This window comes from Somniosus microcephalus, chromosome 6 (genome assembly GCF_052327205.1).
Source record: "Somniosus microcephalus isolate GS21.2 chromosome 6, FLI_Smic_1.0, whole genome shotgun sequence".
Taxonomy (NCBI): Eukaryota; Metazoa; Chordata; class Chondrichthyes; order Squaliformes; family Somniosidae; genus Somniosus; species Somniosus microcephalus.
This window is the reverse complement of record NC_140992.1, coordinates 112,956,092-112,974,567: the sequence shown is the minus strand read 5'-3', so window position 1 is coordinate 112,974,567 and position 18,476 is coordinate 112,956,092.

The window sequence follows — 18,476 nt, the reverse complement described above, 5'->3', positions numbered from 1 at the left end:
ATCTTCCTTTGTGCTATGTATGACTCCAGCCAGTGGAGAGTTTTCCCCCTGATTCCCATTGACTTCAATTTTACTAGGGCTCCTTGATGCCATACTCGGTCAAATGCTGCCTTGATGTCAAGGGCAGTCACTCTCACCTCACCTCTGGAATTCAGCTTTTTTGTCCATGTTTGGATCAAGGCTATAATGAGGCCTGGAGCCGAGTGGTCCTGGCGGAACCCAAACTAAGCATCGGTAAACAGGTTATTGGTGAGTAAGTGCCGCTTGATAGCACTGTCGACGACACCTTCCATCACTTTGCTGATGATAGAGAGTAGACTGATGGGACGGTAATTGGCCGGATTGGATTTGTCCTTTTGTGGACAGGAAATACCTGGGCAGTTTTCCACATTGTCGGGTAGATTGCCAGTGTTATAGCTGTACTGGAACAGCTTGGCTAAGGCGCGCTAGTTCTGGAGCACAAGTCTTCAGTATGACAGCCGAGATGTTGTCGGGGCCCATAGCCTTTACTGTATCCAGTGTGCTCAGCCATTTCCTGGAGTGAATCAAATTGGTTGAAGACTGGCTTCTGTGATGGTGGGGACCTTGGGAGGAGGCTGAGATGGATCATCCACTCAGCACTTCTGGCTGAACATGGTTGCAAATGCTTCTGCTTTGTCTTTTGCACTCGCTTTCTGTGCTCTACCATCATTGAGGATGCGGATATTCATGGAGCCTCCTCCTCCCGTTAGTTGTTTAATTGTCAATCACCATTCACGACTGGATGTGGCAGGACTGCAGAGCTTTTATCTGATCTGTTGGTTGTGGGATCGCTTAGCCCTGTCTATAGCATGCTGCTTCCATGTGATCCTGTGTTGCAGCTTCCCCAGGTTGGCGCCTCATTTTTAGGTATGCCTGGTGCTGCTCCTGGCATGCTCCTCTGCACCCCTCATTGAACCAGGGTTGGTTCCCTGGCTTAATGATAATGGATTGAGGGATATGCTGGCCCATGAGGTTTTGAGCTGCTAGATCTATTCCAAATCTATCCCATTTAGTACGGTGATAGTGCCACACAAAACAATGAAGGGTGTCCTCAATGTGAATACGGGACTTTGTCTCCAGAAGGACTGTGCGGTGGTCACTGCTACCAATGCTGTCATGGACACATGCATCTGCGACAGGTAGATTGGTGAGGATGAGGTCAAGGAGGTTTTTCTCTCATGTTGGTTCTCTTACCACCTGCCGCAGGCCCAGTCTGGCAGCTATGTCCTTCAGGACTCGGCCAGCTCGGTCAGTAGTGATGCTACCGAGCTACTCTTGGTGATGGACATTGAAGTCCCCACCCAGAGTACATTTGGTGCCCTTGCTACTCTCAGTGCTTCTTCCAAATGGTGTTCAACATGGAGGAATACTGATTCATCAGCTGAGGGAGGGTGGTAGGTGGTAATCAGCAGGTGGTTTCCTTGCCCATGTTTGACCTGAAGCCATGAGCCTTCATGGAGTCCAGCGTCAATGTTAAGGACTGCCAAGGCCACTCCCTCGCTACTGTATACTACTGCGCCTCCACCTCTGGTGGGTCTGTCCTGCCGGTGGGACAGGACATACCCAGGGATGGTGATGGAGGATTCTGGGATGTTGGCTGAAAGGTATGATTCTGTGAGTATGACTATGTCAGGCTATTGCTTGACTCGTCTGTGGGACAGCTCTCCCATTTTTGGCACAAGTCCCCAGATGTTAGTGAGGAGGCCTTTGCAAGGTCGACTGGGCTGGGTGTGCCGTTGCTGTTTTGGGTTTTTTATCTGGTTTTTCACCTCTCCCGGGAGATCACATGGGTTCGGGTGGGATGGAGAGTGATAGAAGATTTGAGGTTAGGATCAGATCAGCCATGATCTTATTGAATGGTGGAGCAGGCTCGAGGGGCCGATTGGCCTACTCCTGCTCCTATTTCTTATGTTCTTATGTTCTTATGTCCGAAGCCGGTGCCAAGGTTGATGCCGGGTGGTCCGTCTGGTTTTATTCTTGTTATTTCTAAACCTTAGAGGGTGAGATTAGGATCTCGGAGTCCAATTGAATTCCCATCCAGCTAAATGTGAGGAGTCTGGATTGTATTTTAGAGTCCAGTACATTATCTGTACTTCCACTAGAGTTTGAGCACAGCTCATGTTAATAATGTTGAAAGTGGGATTGTTCTCTCCAGTGGATATGGGGCATCAATGAATAAAAAACTTCCTGAGATTAAGTTAATCTCCTGTAACATTTAAGGCATCAATGACCCAGTTAAAATAACAAGTATTCTTGTTAAATTGGCTCATCTGATGTATGATATTGGACTCCAACAGGAGGCAGTCCAGGCCAAACACAGTTTAAAAAAACTCAGCAGGGGCTGTATCAGCCAAGTGCACAGAAAATTCTTTGAGGGAGATTTTCACTGGCTCTGCTGGGTGGAAAAAATGGAAAATCGTGGGTAAAAACTCATGTTCCCATTCCCACTCCTGATGCGGCTGGAGCACTCATCTGTTTCAGGCGGTTGGCCCTTTTAATATGCAAATTGGGATCCTATGATGTACATAGGATCTTAATTGTCATTTTGAGACACAACTGGACAGAGCATGTGCCTGCAGGTTTGACCCAGTTTTACCCAGCAGTACAGGTGAAGAAGACCAAAAATGGTAAGATTCAAATTATTTTTGTGGGGCCAGGAAGAACCCGTGATCTTACCTCCTCTGGACCCACATTGCTGCCGGGCAGATCGGCCTCCAAGCAGTCCCATATTGCACTGACCCAGAACCGGCAAGCTGCAGCAGGGCACCCGTTTGGTGCCTGCGTTCCACCAACGGCATTGTAATCAGGCCCAGCCTTCAAAATGGATCAAGCTCCTACCAGCACTATCTGGCTGGTCGCTGCTCAATTGTTAAAATCTACCCCTTTAACTCCAGAACTATCGTTCTTGTATTGCTGGTTGTGAGAGTATTTAAGTGATGGTTCCTAAAGTTTTTAATAAGTAAGAGGGGACATATGTGCGATTTAGCATTCATATAGGTGTCCATATATTTACAGGCAGTATGCATGATCCAAACATGAACTAGGTTGAGCTTTTGGCAAAGGCCTCAAGTTTGTCAGGTGGGATCCTCAGAAATTATTAAGGAAATACAAGATTGGAATAGGGGATGAATGGACCCCTATGTTGTCCAATCACATGTGGACTGTTCCATTGTCTTAAGAGATTGAATGGGAGAGATGAGGTTAATTCATGTATGGGATTGGCACATCCTAAACAGAGAGAACTTTCTTTCAGTCAAGGACTGAAGGTTTAGTGATTGTTGCTTTACACAGTCGGGATGAATATTTCTACAGTATTGAGAGTTTAACCAGGAAATTGCCAATGAATGAGTCACTATTACAGTCAGTTTGGTGCTAGTGGGGAGAGCAGTGCAACTATTTGCACACCAGTTACAGGTACCCAAAAAAGTAATCAGGAATGTTATAGGAGTGTCAGCTGAGAGTTTTGATTGTTTTTCATATCTCAAAGTGCAACTCTTCCAAGAGAATTGATAAGTGAATGAGATTTTAATGTTTCCAACCTAAGGGGCCAAGATAGAGGAACCAAATGTATGGGTAGGGGTGGAGTGGGAAGGGCGGAAGGGTAGTCAGCCACTGGTTCTCTTATCACAGTGAAGTTCTCCAGGCCCAGTAGGATTCCCTGATACATTTTACAAGGTTGTGTTGGCTGACTTGAACACATTTTTTAAAGGGTTTGAGGACCCACTTGTTAAATCTGTGAGTTGTTCAAGTAATTAATACTCAGACTTAATCAGTAACAATAAAACAGGTCTTTACTGGTTGGAGGTAGGGACTATACGTAGGTCTTTACTTCATGCCCACAGGCGGGAACTGAGGGGGATCAGTACCCACAGTACTATTTATACCCATATGGCCAGGAGTGGTACTGCGTATCACTACGCCCAACAAGTAGTGCAGTCCTGTCCATAGGTTCAAAGTAGCACACATATTACATACACAACATTCCTCCCTTCCTAGCTTTACAGTCATCTCCCCATTTAACATAACGTAATAACATATATACATATATAACTTCAGGTTTACATAACAGAATAACATAGATACATAGATAACTTCATGTCAAAACAGATCACAGATTCAGTCTCTGCGGAAAACAGTTCACAGATTCAATCTCTGTGGTGGAGTCGGTTCACGTTGCTGGAGTGACTCATTCAATAGTCCTTCCATGGATTTAACAGTTTGAACTTCCGAACTGAATTGGCTCCGTTCGGAGGGACCACGTGTGTGATCTGGTAGAGGTAATAATGGTTCAGATGGGTCATCTTCTGTTTCGACTTTTCCTTTTCTGCTTCTTGGAGACTCTCTGGGCTCCACTGTTAGCTGCCAGCTGCATGCGCAGTTCCTCCTTCTCTCCCTCCTTTTTCCGTAGTAGAGCCACCTTCTCCCGATGTTCCGTAGACTTTCGGTGCTCCTCCATGATTTCTGTATGGTGGGAGTCGAAGTTACAAGTTGGGCAGGACAGGACATAGTAATATTCGGTGTCGTCCTGATCTAGGCCAGCGAGAGGGTCTTCTATTTCCTCCATACCCAGCTGGGCGTTAGCCAGCTTTTGTTCCAAGTCCAGACATCTTTCCTGAAGAGACTTCTTCATGCGTACCTCTTCATCCAGCTTTTTCTGGGCTTTCAGCAAGTCGTTTACTAATGACCTCATTTGAGATTTTACTACTTCAACTTCTTTTGGAGATTGATTGATCGGACTATTCAATCCCTCTACCGGAGCAGCTGTTTCAGCGGTCTGTTGTTCTACGTTGACGTGAGTCAGCGTACTTTTGGCATCCAAGGGCTGCTCTGTTGCAGTCATCTCAGTCTGTGTTGCCACCTCAGCTCTTCCAATAACCTTTGAGAGCTCCGAACCCCTTTCGTTTGAATATTGAAGTTCGTGTTCAAGTTTTTCCCATTTCAGAGTCCTGTCCTTCAGCATATGCAGGAGTTGGCTGACCGTTAACTCCTCTGACATCAGACGTTTTGTGTGCTCCTGCTCCATTTTCTCCATCAGCTGCTTCTGTTGTCTTTCCAGATTCTCCAACTCTATATCAAAGAACTCTTTCGTTGCATTCAACTCTTGCTCAAAACGGCGAAGCATTTGTTCTAATTGCTGTTATAGTTTGAAATGGAGTTGAGTTCGAGCCCGGTGTCCCTCAGAAATGGGCACATCAGTAGACTTGCCAGACTCAGAATCCACAGTTAAACTATGTTGTTGTTGCTCAGTGGAATTCTGTGCTGAAACTTTGTCTTTTGCACCTGAGTTGGGCTTACCATCATCCGTTCCAGAGTCTGGGCCGACTATCTTCACCGAGTTCTCACTCGTTATTGTTTGTAGGAAATGCCAGTCCATATTCATTTTCCTAATCCACTCCCGTCCTAGTAGTGGAGGACCTCCTTCAGATATCACATATAAGTCCATTATTTGACTGTCTTCGCCCTTGTGGACCACTGCAACCTCTATTTTCCCGATGGGGTACACTCTTTGCCCCGTGTATGTTTTCAATATAATCCCCGTATCCTGTAGGGGAATATGTTGGAATAACTTTCCGTAATCTTTCTTATTTATGACCGTCAATGCCAATCCAGTGTCCAATTCCAGTTTTACTTGGACTCCTTCTATCTGAAGAGTAACCCAAATTGTCTGGAGGTCTGCACCCTTACCAGCGTTGAGTACTCTTAAGCTAGCCAGTTCATTACAGCTTAAGCTAGCCAGTTCATTACTGCTAGCGTCTGAATCGGACTCCTGTTCGGTCACCTTGTGTACCTTTGCGTATTTTCCTTGCGGTGACTTCTTGTTGTTGGTCTTCTTCCCTGACCTGCATACTCTAGCTATATGTCCAAGCCTACCACAAGTTCTACATTCTTGGTTTTTAAACCAACACTGGTTCTGATCATGCGTTGTCTTTCCACAACGATAACATTTGCCAGAACTCACACCCAATTTGTGTGCACTGAGCTCCGGTGACCGTAGCTGCATTACTGCCGTGCCTCTCGCTGCGGCTTCGTGTGCTGCTGCCATAGTGACCGCCTTCTCAAGCGTCAGCTCATTCTCCTCGAGCAGTCGCTTTTGTGTATCCTGTTTAAATAAACCACACACAAATTTGTCTCGAAGTGCCTCTGTCAGTCCGTTCCAAACTGGCAATATTTCGCTAATTTACGCAATTCCAGCAAATAATCAGCATTGCTTTCATGCTGTAGCTGCCTTCTGTCGTAAAATTTAAATCGTTCCGCTAGCATCAGCGGCGTGGGGTTTAGATGATCTTTCAGGACAGTAACAATCTCATCGAATGTCTTATCCGCCGGTTCATCTGGTGATAACAGGTGTTTCAATTGCCCGTATGTCTTCGCACCCATTAAATTTAATAATGTTAGAGCTTTATCTTGGTCACGAATTTTATTGGCCTTACAATAATTTTTTACTCTTTCAACATATATGGCCCAATCTTCGAGGTCACTATCAAAGGTGCTAATATTCCCGTGTTTAGGCATTGTAGATTTGCAATTTCTCAGATTTTTTTTTTTAACTTTTTATCAAAGATGGTGGCTTCCCGCTCTTGCCGTCGTCCTCCGCCCACAAAATGGCGGTTTTCCCGCGCTTGGCGGTCTTCACCCGTCCCCCAACGCCGTCTCCCTTCAGCCCCCGAGTGCGGCCCTTATCTTCGCCGCGATCGCCCAAGTGCGGCCCTTATCAGCGGATGCGATCGCTGGATCGCGAAGCGGCTCTCAGCTCTTATCAGGAGATGCGATCGCTCCGTTGAAACGCCTCCCGCTCGAAACGGCTCTCGCGCCCTATTCCTCCAGCTCCCCCAGCCCCGTTCGTGCGGCCAACGCGGTCGACTGCCTGTCGCGTCGCTGCCCGGCTCAGACAACGGCTTACCCACCACCAAGCTGGAGAAGAAGCTGACGGTCGCCGATGGAGGCTCCGAGGTCAGGATGTCTTCCAGTGGGGTGGAGAGGGTGGAAACCTCTCTGCAACGTCCTGGCTGTGGACGAAGCTGCCGTGGAGTGACTGCCGCAGGGTCCGAATCAGACTCGTCGCCAGTGTTAAATCTGTGAGTTGTTCAAGTAATTAATACTCAGACTTAATCAGTAACAATAAAACAGGTCTTTACTGGTTGGAGGTAGGGACTATACGTAGGTCTTTACTTCATGCCCACAGGCGGGAACTGAGGGGGATCAGTACCCACAGTACTATTTATACCCCTATGGCCAGGAGTGGTACTGCGTATCACTACGCCCAACAAGTAGTGCAGTCCTGTCCATAGGTTCAAAGTAGCACACATATTACATACACAACACCACTGAAGAAAGCTAGAAACACACATCAGGTCCATCAGTATCATCATCATGGGAGATAAAAGAGAACAAAGATATTTATCCTAAAACATTCACTTGTCTAATCTCACTTCAGATGCTGACTGACCCACTTTATATTTTCAGCATTTTCTGTTCTCTCAAACTACTAGCACTTGGCACTTTTCTCTTTTTATTTGAAGAAAGTTAGCCTCCCTGAAATGTTGAGATTAACCCTTGCAGTTTAGATTGAGAAACATCCAACAGCAAGAAAGATTAAAAGGGAATATGAAAAATAGTTAGCAGATAATATAAAAGGAAATGGTAAGGACTTTTAAAAACATGTAAAAAGAATACTTAGAGAGGGTAGGATGAGTCACTGATGAAGACGGAAATCTAATGGTGAAGGATGAAGTTATGAGAGAGATATTAAATTAATATTTTCTCTGTTTTTACAAATGAATTGAGAATGTAGGTGTACTAGAGGAGGATATGGAACAGTTGTAGAGATAATTGTATAAAATGAATGGATTCTGAAAAAGTTAGAAATACACAAATAGGCTAAGTTTGGCTCCTGATGGCATGTCGTCAAGACAGTTGAAGGAAGTCGGAGAGGAGATGACAGAGGCTCTGATCACAACTTTTCAATCCTCCTTAGGATATTCAAATTGTGCTGTGGGATTGGAGAACAGGCAATGTAATACCTCTGTTCAAGAAGGAAGAGAGGATAAACTACTTCTTAAGCCTTCTCTGTTCCAGTGGAATTCATCCCAGTATATCAAGTCTCTTCTCAGTACTGCACTGCCTAAATTACCACAGTGACTACACTTCAAAAGTAATTCATTGGCACATTGGGATCCTGAGGACTTGAAAGGTAGTATATAAATGCAAATTATTTTCTTCTTTCTTATAACTATAGTTTCCCATCCCAGGCGTAATCCTGGCGAATCTACACTGTACACTCCATGGTTTTACTGTCCTTTTTATAATGGGATGCCCAAAATTTCACATAGCTCTTTGGGACAACCTGGGAACATGGAAAGTGCTATATAAATGCAAGTATTTTCTTTCTTTCTCATTGCTGCAACAACAACAACAACTTGTATTTATATAATGCCTTTAATGTAGTAAAATGTCCCAAGGCGCGTCACAGGAGCGTTATAAACAAAATTTGGCACCGAGCCGCGTAAGGAGATATTGGGGAAGATGACCAAAAGCTTGTTCAAAGAGGTAGGTTTTAAGGAGTGGCGGAGAGGTTTAGGGAGGGAATTCCAGAGCTTAGGGCCTTGGCAGCTGAAGGTACGGCCACCAATGGTGGAGCAATTAAAATTGGGGATGCTCAAGAGGCCAGAATTAGAGGAGCGCAGACATCTCGGAGGTTTGTGGGGCTGGAGGAGATTACAGGGATAGAGAGGGGTGAGGCCATGGAGGGATTTGAAAACAATGATGAGAATTTTAAAATCGAGACATTGCTTAACCGGGAGCCAGTGTAGGTCAGAGAACACAGAGGTGATGGGTGAATGCGACTTGATGCAAGTTAGGACATAGGCAGCAGAGTTTTGGATGGCCTCAAGTTTACGGAGGGTAGAATGTGAGAGGCCAGCCAGGAGTGCATTGGAATAGTCAAGTCTAGAGGTAACAAAGGCATGGATGAGGGTTTCAGCAGCAGATGAGCTGCGGCAGGGGCGGAGGCGGGCGATGTTCTGGAAGTGGAAATAGGTGGTTTTAGTAATGGCGCAGATAAGTGGTCGGAAGCACATCTCGAGGTCAAATATGACACCAAGATTGCAAACAGGCTGGTTCGGCCTCAGACAGTTGCCTGAGAGAGGGATGGAGTCGGTGGCAAGAGAACGGTGTTTGTGGTGGGTTGGCAATAGTAGCTGAGGGGCATAAACCTTTGAGATATCTGCGCTCCTCTAATTCTGTCCAATCATTATCCAGCAATCCCAGCTGGAACTGTAGGTGTGGATGTCAAGTGAGGTCAGGATTGGGCTCAGCTGAGAACCCTCCACCATTGAATGTCCTGCTTACACTCGGGGGTCAATTTTAACCTAATTCACCTGGCGGGACTTCAATGGAAAATAAAATTGGTGGGATGTAAAACGGGAAGTCGATTCGATTTTGTCAGTTTTCCGATGGACGGGTTAGGTTAAAATTACCCCTTCATAACAAAAGGGTCACTTGGGTGAGCTACCACAAGGTATCTGGTTGATATGGATCCTGTTTCTGAGCAAGAATCAGCACCTTCTTGAGAGTAGGATGCAAAATGGCAAAATAATTCAAATATAAAGCAAGACATCAGATCTACTTTGTGAACTATCTCCTCTCAGTTCCTCATTAGAAGATTTAGCACCTCTCATTTTGGCCTCTATTGAAGGACTTTTTGCAATCCCGTACAGCGACCGAACTTTTCATTCGATGTCTGTGGATCCTAACATAGCCTGGTCAAGGCCTTTATAAAATAACTAAACATAATTAGAGTACTGTGTATTTTCAGCAACTGTCCCAACAGTTCCGATTAGTTAAGTTGAAAAAGGAACTGAGTCATAGAGTCATAGAGTCATAGAGTTTTACAGCACAGAAAGAGGCCCTTCGGCCCATCGTGTCTGCGCCGTCCATCAATCCCTGTCCAGTCTAATCCCATTTTCCAGCATTTGGTCCATAGCCTTGTATGCAATGGCATTTCAAGTGCTCATCCAAATGCTTCTTGAATGTTGTGAGGGTTCCTGCCTCCACCACCCTTTCAGGCATTGAGTTCCACATTCCAACCACCCTCTGGGTGAAAAAGTTCCTCCTCAAATCCCCTCTAAATCTCCTGCCCCTTACCCTGAATCTATGCCCCCTTGTTATTGACCCCCCCACTAAGGGGAAAAGTTCCTCTTTATCTACCCTATCTATGCCCCTCATTATTTTGTACACCTCAATCAGGTCCCCCCTCAGCCTTCTCTGCTCCAAGGAAAACAACTCCAGCCTGTCCAGCCTCTCTTCATAGCTGAGGCGCTCCATCCCAGGTAACATCCTGGTGAATCTTCTCTGCACCCTCTCCAAAGCAATCACATCCTTCCTATAGTGAGGCGACCAGAACTGCACACAGTACTCCAGCTGTGGCCTCACCAGCGTTTTGTACAGCTCCATCATAACCTCCCTGCTCTTATATTCTATGCCTCGGCTAATGAAGGCAAGTATCCCATATGCCTTTTTAACCACCTTATCTACCTGCTCCACTGCCTTCAGGGATCTATGTACATGTACACCAAGGTCCCTCTGACCCTCTGTACTTCCTAGGGTCCTACCACTCATTGTGTATTCCCTTGCCTTATTTGTCCGTCCAAAATGCATCACCTCGCACTTTTCAGGGTTAAATTCCATTTGCCACTTTTCCGCCCATCTGACCAACCCGTTTATATCGTCCTGTAGCCGGAGGCTTTCCTCCTCGCAATTTACCACCCCACCAATTTTCGTGTCATCTGCGAACTTACTGATCATACCTTTTACATTCTCATCCAAATCATTTATGTAGATCACAAACAATAAGGGACCCAGCACCGATCCCTGAGGTACCCCACTGGACACAGGCTTCCAGTCACAAAAGCAACCTTCGACCATCACCCTCTGCCTCCTGCCACTCAGCCAGTTTAGGATCCAACGCGCCAAGGCACCCTGGATCCCATGGGCTCTTACCTTCTTGACCAGTCTCCTATGCGGGACTTTGTCAAAAGCTTTACTGAAGTCCATGTAAACCACATCCACAGCATTTCCCTCATCCACCCCACTAGTCACCCCCTCGAAAAATTCGATCAGATTTGTTAGACATGATTTACCCTTGACAAAGCCATGCTGACTATCCCCGATTAATCCTTGCCTCTCCAAGTGGAGATTAATTTTGTCCCTCAGAATTTTTCCAATAATTTCCCCACCACAGATGTTCGACTCACTGGCCTGTAATTCCCTGGTTTATCCCTGCTACCCTTCTTGAATAATGGTACTACGTTAGCTGTTCTCCAGTCCTCTGGTACATCCCCTGTGGCCAGAGAGGTTCTGAAAATTAGTGTCAGAGCCCCTGCAATCTCCTCCCTTGCCTCCCACAGCAGCCTGGGATACATCTCGTCCGGGCCTGGGGATTTATCCACTTTTTGGCCCGCTAAAACCGCTAGCACCTCTTCCCTCTCGATGCTAATATGTTCAAGTATGTCACAGTCCCCTTGCCCGATTTCTATGTCTGCATCGTCTTTCTCCATAGTGAACACAGATGCAAAAAATTCATTTAAAACCCCGCCTACATCCTCTGGCTCTACACACAGATTGCCACTTTGGTCCCTAATGGGCCCTACCCTTTCCCTGGTTATCCTCTTGCCCTTAATATACTTATAAAACATCTTAGGATTTTCCTTTATTTTGCTCGCCAGTGTTATTTCATGGCCCCTCCTCACCCTCCTAATTTCTTTTTTAAGTATGCCCCTGCACTTTTTATACTCCTCTAGGGCTTCTTCTGTCTTTAGTCTTTTGTAACTGCCAAAAGCCCCCCTTTTATTTCTAATGCATTTTTGTATATCCCTTGTCATCCAAGGTTCCCTTTGCTTGTTGGTCCCACCCTTGACCTTTACAGGAACATGTTGGCGTTGTACTCTCTCTATTTCCCTTCTGAAAGTCTCCCACTGTTTTGATGTGGATTTTCCTATAAGCAGCTGCTCCCAGTCCACTTTGGCCAGATCCTGCCTTATCATATTAAAATCAGCCTTCCCCCAATTTAGAACCCTTATTTCCGGGCCGTCTTTGTCTTTTTCCATGACCACCTTAAATCTCACCGAATTATGGTCACTGTCGCCAAAATGCTCTCCTACTGACACTTCCACCACTTGCCCGGCTACATTCCCCAGAATTAGGTCCAGTACCGCCCCCTCTCTTGTAGGACTTTCTACATGTTGGCTCAAAAAGCTCTCCTGGATGCACTTTAAGAATTCTGCACCCTCTAAGCCTTTCACACTCTGACTGTCCCAATTTATATTGGGGAAGTTGAAATCCCCCACTATTATTACCCTATTATTTTCGCACTTCTCTGAGATTTGCCTACATATCTGTTCCTCTATCTCCCCCTGACTGTTTGGGGGCCTATAGTACACTCCTAGCAAAGTGCTTGCCCCCTTTTTGTTTTTAAGTTCTACCCATATGGCCTCATTAGAGGAACCCGCTAATATATCATCCCTCCTTACAGCAGTAATTGACTCCTTAATTAATATTGCAACACCCCCTCCCCTTTTACACCCCCCTCTGTCTCGCCTGAAGATTCTATACCCCAGAATATTGAGCTGCCAGTCCTGACCCTCCCTCAACCATGTCTCCGTGATAGCAACAATATCGTACTCCCATGTGTTCAACAACAACTTCAGTTCATCCACCTTATTTGCAAGACTCCTTGCATTAAAATAAATGCCTTCCAGCCCTGCCATATTCTCTTTTGCCTTCACATATTTGCTCTGCCTTCCCAGCTGACTTGTTTTTCCCTCTGTATTTGGCCGTAAATCACCCCCTACTATAGCTCCACTCTGTACCCCAACCCCCTGCCAAGTTAGTTTAAACCCTCCCCAGCAGTGCTAGCAAACCTCCCCGCAAGGATATTGGTTCCCCCCTGGTTCAGGTGTAAACCGTCCGACTTGTACAAGTCCCACCTTTCCCAGAAGCAGACCCAGTGATCCAGGAAACTAAAGCCCTCCCCCCTGCACCATCCCTTTAGCCACACATTCATCTGTTCTATCTTCCTATTCCTATACTTACTAGCACGTGGCACCGGGAGTAATCCAGAGATTACAACCTTTGAGGTCCTGCTCCTTAATCCTTCACCTAGCTCCCTAAATTCTTGCTGCAGGACCTCATCCCTCTTTTTACCTATGTCGTTGGTACCAATGTGGACCACGACCACTGGCTGTTCTCCCTCCCCCTCCAGAATGCCCTGCAGCCGCTCAGTGACATCCTTGACCCTGGCACTGAGCAATTCTTTAACTCATACAAGCCAGTTACCCCATAGGATTTTCAGTGTATTTTAAGAACAGAAGGGGTTTTAGGAACAGAGGCCCAATAAAGCTGTCCATTTTGAACAGCTCAACCCCACCTACCCATCTTCTCACTATATCCCTCAACCTCACCCACCCACCTTCTCACCATATACCTCTTAAACCCTTCTCTCCCCAGAAATGCGTTCAATTAACTCAACCTCATTTAAAATCCATTTCAATGTCTTATTTTTTCTTAACAATTTTCTCTCTTTCTCTCCTCATTAATGTGTTAGTTTTAAGCTGCAGAAAGTTGTACAGACACCAGTGACCCAAGAGACTAATATTCATGTGTGAATATTGACAGTGTGAATATTGACAGTGAGTGTCAGTATGAAATTTGACTACTGTCAACATCACAGCTGAGCCTGATTTTCTAGAAAAACCAGAGAAAATCTTCATCAATACATTTTAATTCTAATCTACATTGGTCTGCTCTGGCTGATGCCTGACTGTACGACCCTTCATCATGTAGGATGGCACTACCATTGTGCTAAATGGGACAAACTAAGGACAGATCTAATAGCTCAAAATTGAACATCCAGGAGGCACGGTGGGCCATCAGCAACAATAGAATTTGTATATCACCACAATCCCTAACCTGGCACATCCATCAGTCTGCCATCATAATTAAGACTGGAAGCCATGCTTGATGTAATTGTTGAAGGGCATAGTAGGAGCAGCATCATGCATACCTTAGAATCAGGTACATGCTAACACCAAAAACAGCCGGCTATAGACAAAGCTAAGTGGTCCCATAACCAACAGATCAGTGCAAAGCTCTCTAGCCCTACCACATCTAGTTGAAAATGGTATGGTGGTGGACAAACAGACAACTAACAGGAGGAGAAGGCTCCATGAAAATCAACCGTGCTGGAGTTCAGCCACTATCCAGCCAATTTGGTTAACTCCACATGACATTAAGAAGTGGCTGAATACACTGGGAACAGCAAAGGCTATGAGTCCTGACTGTAGTGCTTAAACCTGTGCAGCAGAACTAGTTGCCCCCCCAGCCAAGTTGTTTCAGTGTAGCTATGACATTGGGATCTACACGAAAATGTGAAAAATTGCCCTCTCCACCAGGAACAGGAGAAATCTAAGCCAGCCAATTACGGCCCTTTCAGCCATCTCCCAATCATCAGAAAAGTGATGGCAAGTCATCAATAGTGCCATCAAGTGACACCTGCTTACCAATAACCTGCTCACTTATGCACAATTTGGATTCTGCAAAACCATTGGACTTCAAACCCCATCACAGCCATGATCTAGGAATGAACAAAAGAGCCTGATTCCAGAGGAAAAATGGGAGTAGCTGCCCTCAACATCAAGACAGTATTCGACCCAGTATGGCACCAAGAAGCTCTAGCAAAACTGAGGTCAATGGGGGTTAAGGGGAAGTCATACTTTCCACACATACACCTACATGCTTCAGGAAACTTAATAAGGTCTTATATACTATTAATGTCCAATTATCAGTACACACCGTTCTTTCTGTTCCTACACCGTGCTTGCAAGTCTTCAGTTTCTTCAAAACCAAGTATGCAATATCAGCAAAATAACAAGACAAATATCTGTGACTATAGTCAAAGTTTCTAATGCAATGTGTGTTGTTCATTTAAAAGTACTTCATATAAATTGTTTCTGATTTATATGCTATAATAGCAGATATACACAATGCAACTATGTATGTTAAGGTGCCATTCTTGGCTCCTTGGTAGTCCACTTGCGAGCTTGATGATTGGTTTGCTCCACATGACATTAAGAAGTGGCTGAGCAGACTGGGAACAGTGAAGGCTGTTACAAGGTTGTGAGTTCAAGTATCACTCCAGATACTTGAGTGCATAACCTATGCTGACACTTCAGTGCTGCATTGTCAGAGGTTCTTCAGTGATGTTAAACCGAGGGCCCATCTGCTCTTTTGGCTGGATGTTAAATTTTGCTGGAAGAAGAGCAGGGGAGTTCTCCTGGTGTCCTGGCCAATGTTTGTCCCTTAACCAACGCCACCAGAAAACTGATCATCATTTCATTACTGTTGGAGCATATTGGATGCTGTGTTTTCTACATTGCAACAGTGACTACACTTCAAAAGTAATTAATTGTGAAGTGCTTTGGGACGTCTCAAAGTTGTGAAAGGCACTATATAAATGCAAGTTCTTTCTTTAACTGTGCTGTATTTGATGTGTTTATCCCATTAGGTCACTCTGCTGCACTGCATATGCTCAATCTCATCTGTTTGGGACTCTTCTGTGTCACCAGTTTGTACACTGCCAGAGGTAGAAGGCAAAGCTGATAGATCAATCAGTGCCTCAGAGGTGAGAGAGGACGCCGAACAGAGATAAGCTTTTCCTTGTATCCTGTCTGATAGTAAGGGTGGGGTAGGTAGAGCCTCCCCAGATACAAATGCAGGATTTCAAGTCTTGGACAGACTTTATAGAAAGTTAAAAGTTGCTAAGGGGAAAAGAGTTTTTAACATTAAAGAAGAAACTGAGCTTGCTGGAATCAGCTTTAGTGATGGAGGGGATGTGGGAGTTCCAAGTAAGATCAGAAGAAATGACTCTACACTTGGTAAAATTAGTCAGTGAATGGTTTACACATTTTTATTACATTCGTCTGAATCAGACTATTCTAGCCCCATGTGAGCCAAACCAACAGCCAGACTAAACTATTCTAGCCCTATGTGAGTCAAACCAACAGCATAACCAGACTATTCTAGCCCTATGCAAGCCAAACTAACTGCCAGACCTGACTGTTCAATTGCACAGGGTCTGTGCATAGCATATTCAGCAGATGTGGTAGGATGTGCAACAAGGTGGTATATAGGCCAATGGCCTTAATTCTCGAGGCTGTATTTTTATTTCTCCTCTTAATGTGCCACCCATGGTAAATGACTGTGACTATACTGCACTTGTTGTACGGCGGTAAGTACCACTGTTTGTGTGAGTTGCCTCCAAAAGTGTCTTACTGCCCCCCCAGCACAGTGATTCCTCTAATTGCTGAGGTTATCATCCATTCATTCATTCAGAGCTATGTTCATGTTACACCACAGTTTAGAGTCATGTCATGGAGGAAATTATATAAAATGTAATCACATTATACATGTTTATTTAAAGCTATAGACTCCTTGCATGAAACAGCCCCCGTGCTATATCTGTATGTGAGCAAATGGGTGACAGGGTCCCCCGTGGGCAAATTGCATTTTACAGGGCTATGGCTAGAAACTGGTTTATACAAAGCTTAATAGCTAGTAATCTAACCCCCTATGTATTTACTGAACAAAACAAATGACCATATCTATTCTCCAGCTTCAGGCAAAAGAATATGGAGTAATGGTGGAAATATGAATCCAATGATTATGATTATAAAGCATCGTCTTACTTCCTTAAAAAAAATCCCCAAAATACCCTAATTCTATCTTATTGTCGTATCTAGGTCACGCTGAATAATGCACTTGGAAACAATGACTAATTTGTGATGTTCACCTGGGAGAATGGGTCTATAAAACCAAGCACTGTGCAAACCGTTATCTCAGATCCAGCAGAAACTTCAAGTTCAGGGGATCTGCACCTCAACAGGTGAGGATACTTCAGATTTAAAAAACACTTATACACACTGAGGAATGTCGAGTTTAAATGCTGTGTTGCATTCTTCATGCTGCTGTTGTTCTGCTGTGTATGACTATATGCTGTGTATGCTCAGTGTCATCAGCATCAGTTTCCACATGTACGCTGACGACACCCAGCTCTACCACACCACCACCACCTCTCTCGACCTCTCCACTGTCTCTAACTTGTCAGACGCTTGTCCGACGTCCAGTACTAGATGAGCAGAAATTTCCTCTAATTAAATATTGGGATGACAGAAGCCATTGTTTTCGGTCCCAGCCACCAGCTCCGTTCCCTAGCCACTGACTCCATCCCTCTCCCTGGTAACTGTCTGAGGCTGAACCAGACTGTTTGCAACCTTGGTGTCATACTTGACCCCGAGATGTGCTTCCAACCACATATTTGTGCCATTACTAAGACTGCCTATTTCCACCATCGGAACATTGCCCGATTCACCCCTGCCTCAGCTCATCTGCTGCTGAAACTCTCATCCATGCCTTTGTTACCTCTAGACTTTATTATTCCAATGCACTCTTAACCGGCCTCCCATGTTCTACCCTCCATAAACTTGAGGTCACCCAAAACTCTGCTGGCCATGTCCTAACTCACACCAAGTCTCGTTCAGCCATCACCCCAGTGCTCGCTGACCTACATTGGCTCCCGGTTAAGCAACGCCTCGATTTTAAAATTCTCTCCCTTGTTTTCAAATCCCTCCATGGCCTCACCCCTCTCTATCACTGCAATATCTTCCAGCCCTACAACCCTCTGAGATATTAGCACTCCTCCAATTCTGGCCTACTGTGCATTCCTGATTTTAAATCACTCCACCATTGGTGGCCGTGCCTTCAGCTGCCAAGGCCCCATGCTCTGGAATTCCCTCCCTAAACCTCTCTGCCTCTCTACCTCTCTTTCCTCCTTTAAGATGCTCCTTAAAACCTACCTCTTCGATCAAGCTTTTGGTCATCTGCCTTAATATCTCTTTATGTGGCTCGGTGTCAAATCTTGTTTGATTACGCACCTGTGAAGCACCTTGGGATGTTTTACTATGTTAAAGGCGCTATATAAATACAAGTTGTTGTTGTTATTGTGAGGCAAAAATGTTATATCACGACAAAGCTATAATTAATGTGGAATGTAAAGAATTCGTATCAATATCTGCACTTTGATATGTTGGTTTATATAATTCCTGCATCGTGATCTATACCCTATTTCAAATCTTTGTAACCATTCTTCCCTGTTTCATGTGCTGAAGCTTTGGGACATACACATTAATGCGTCAGCTTTTGGGGATGATTCACTGAAAATACTCGTATGGTGGTTACTTGAGGTATCGTAACCATGCTGAGGTTAGAAAAGTCTGTCGGGTTATGCAGTAGAACCTGTGTTGGCATCAATGATACTAAATACTACCTACTTAATCTTCAAACTCAGCCCTTTAGGATATTTTGACAGTTTCTGTGAATTACTGACACACTACTGTTAAAGTTCT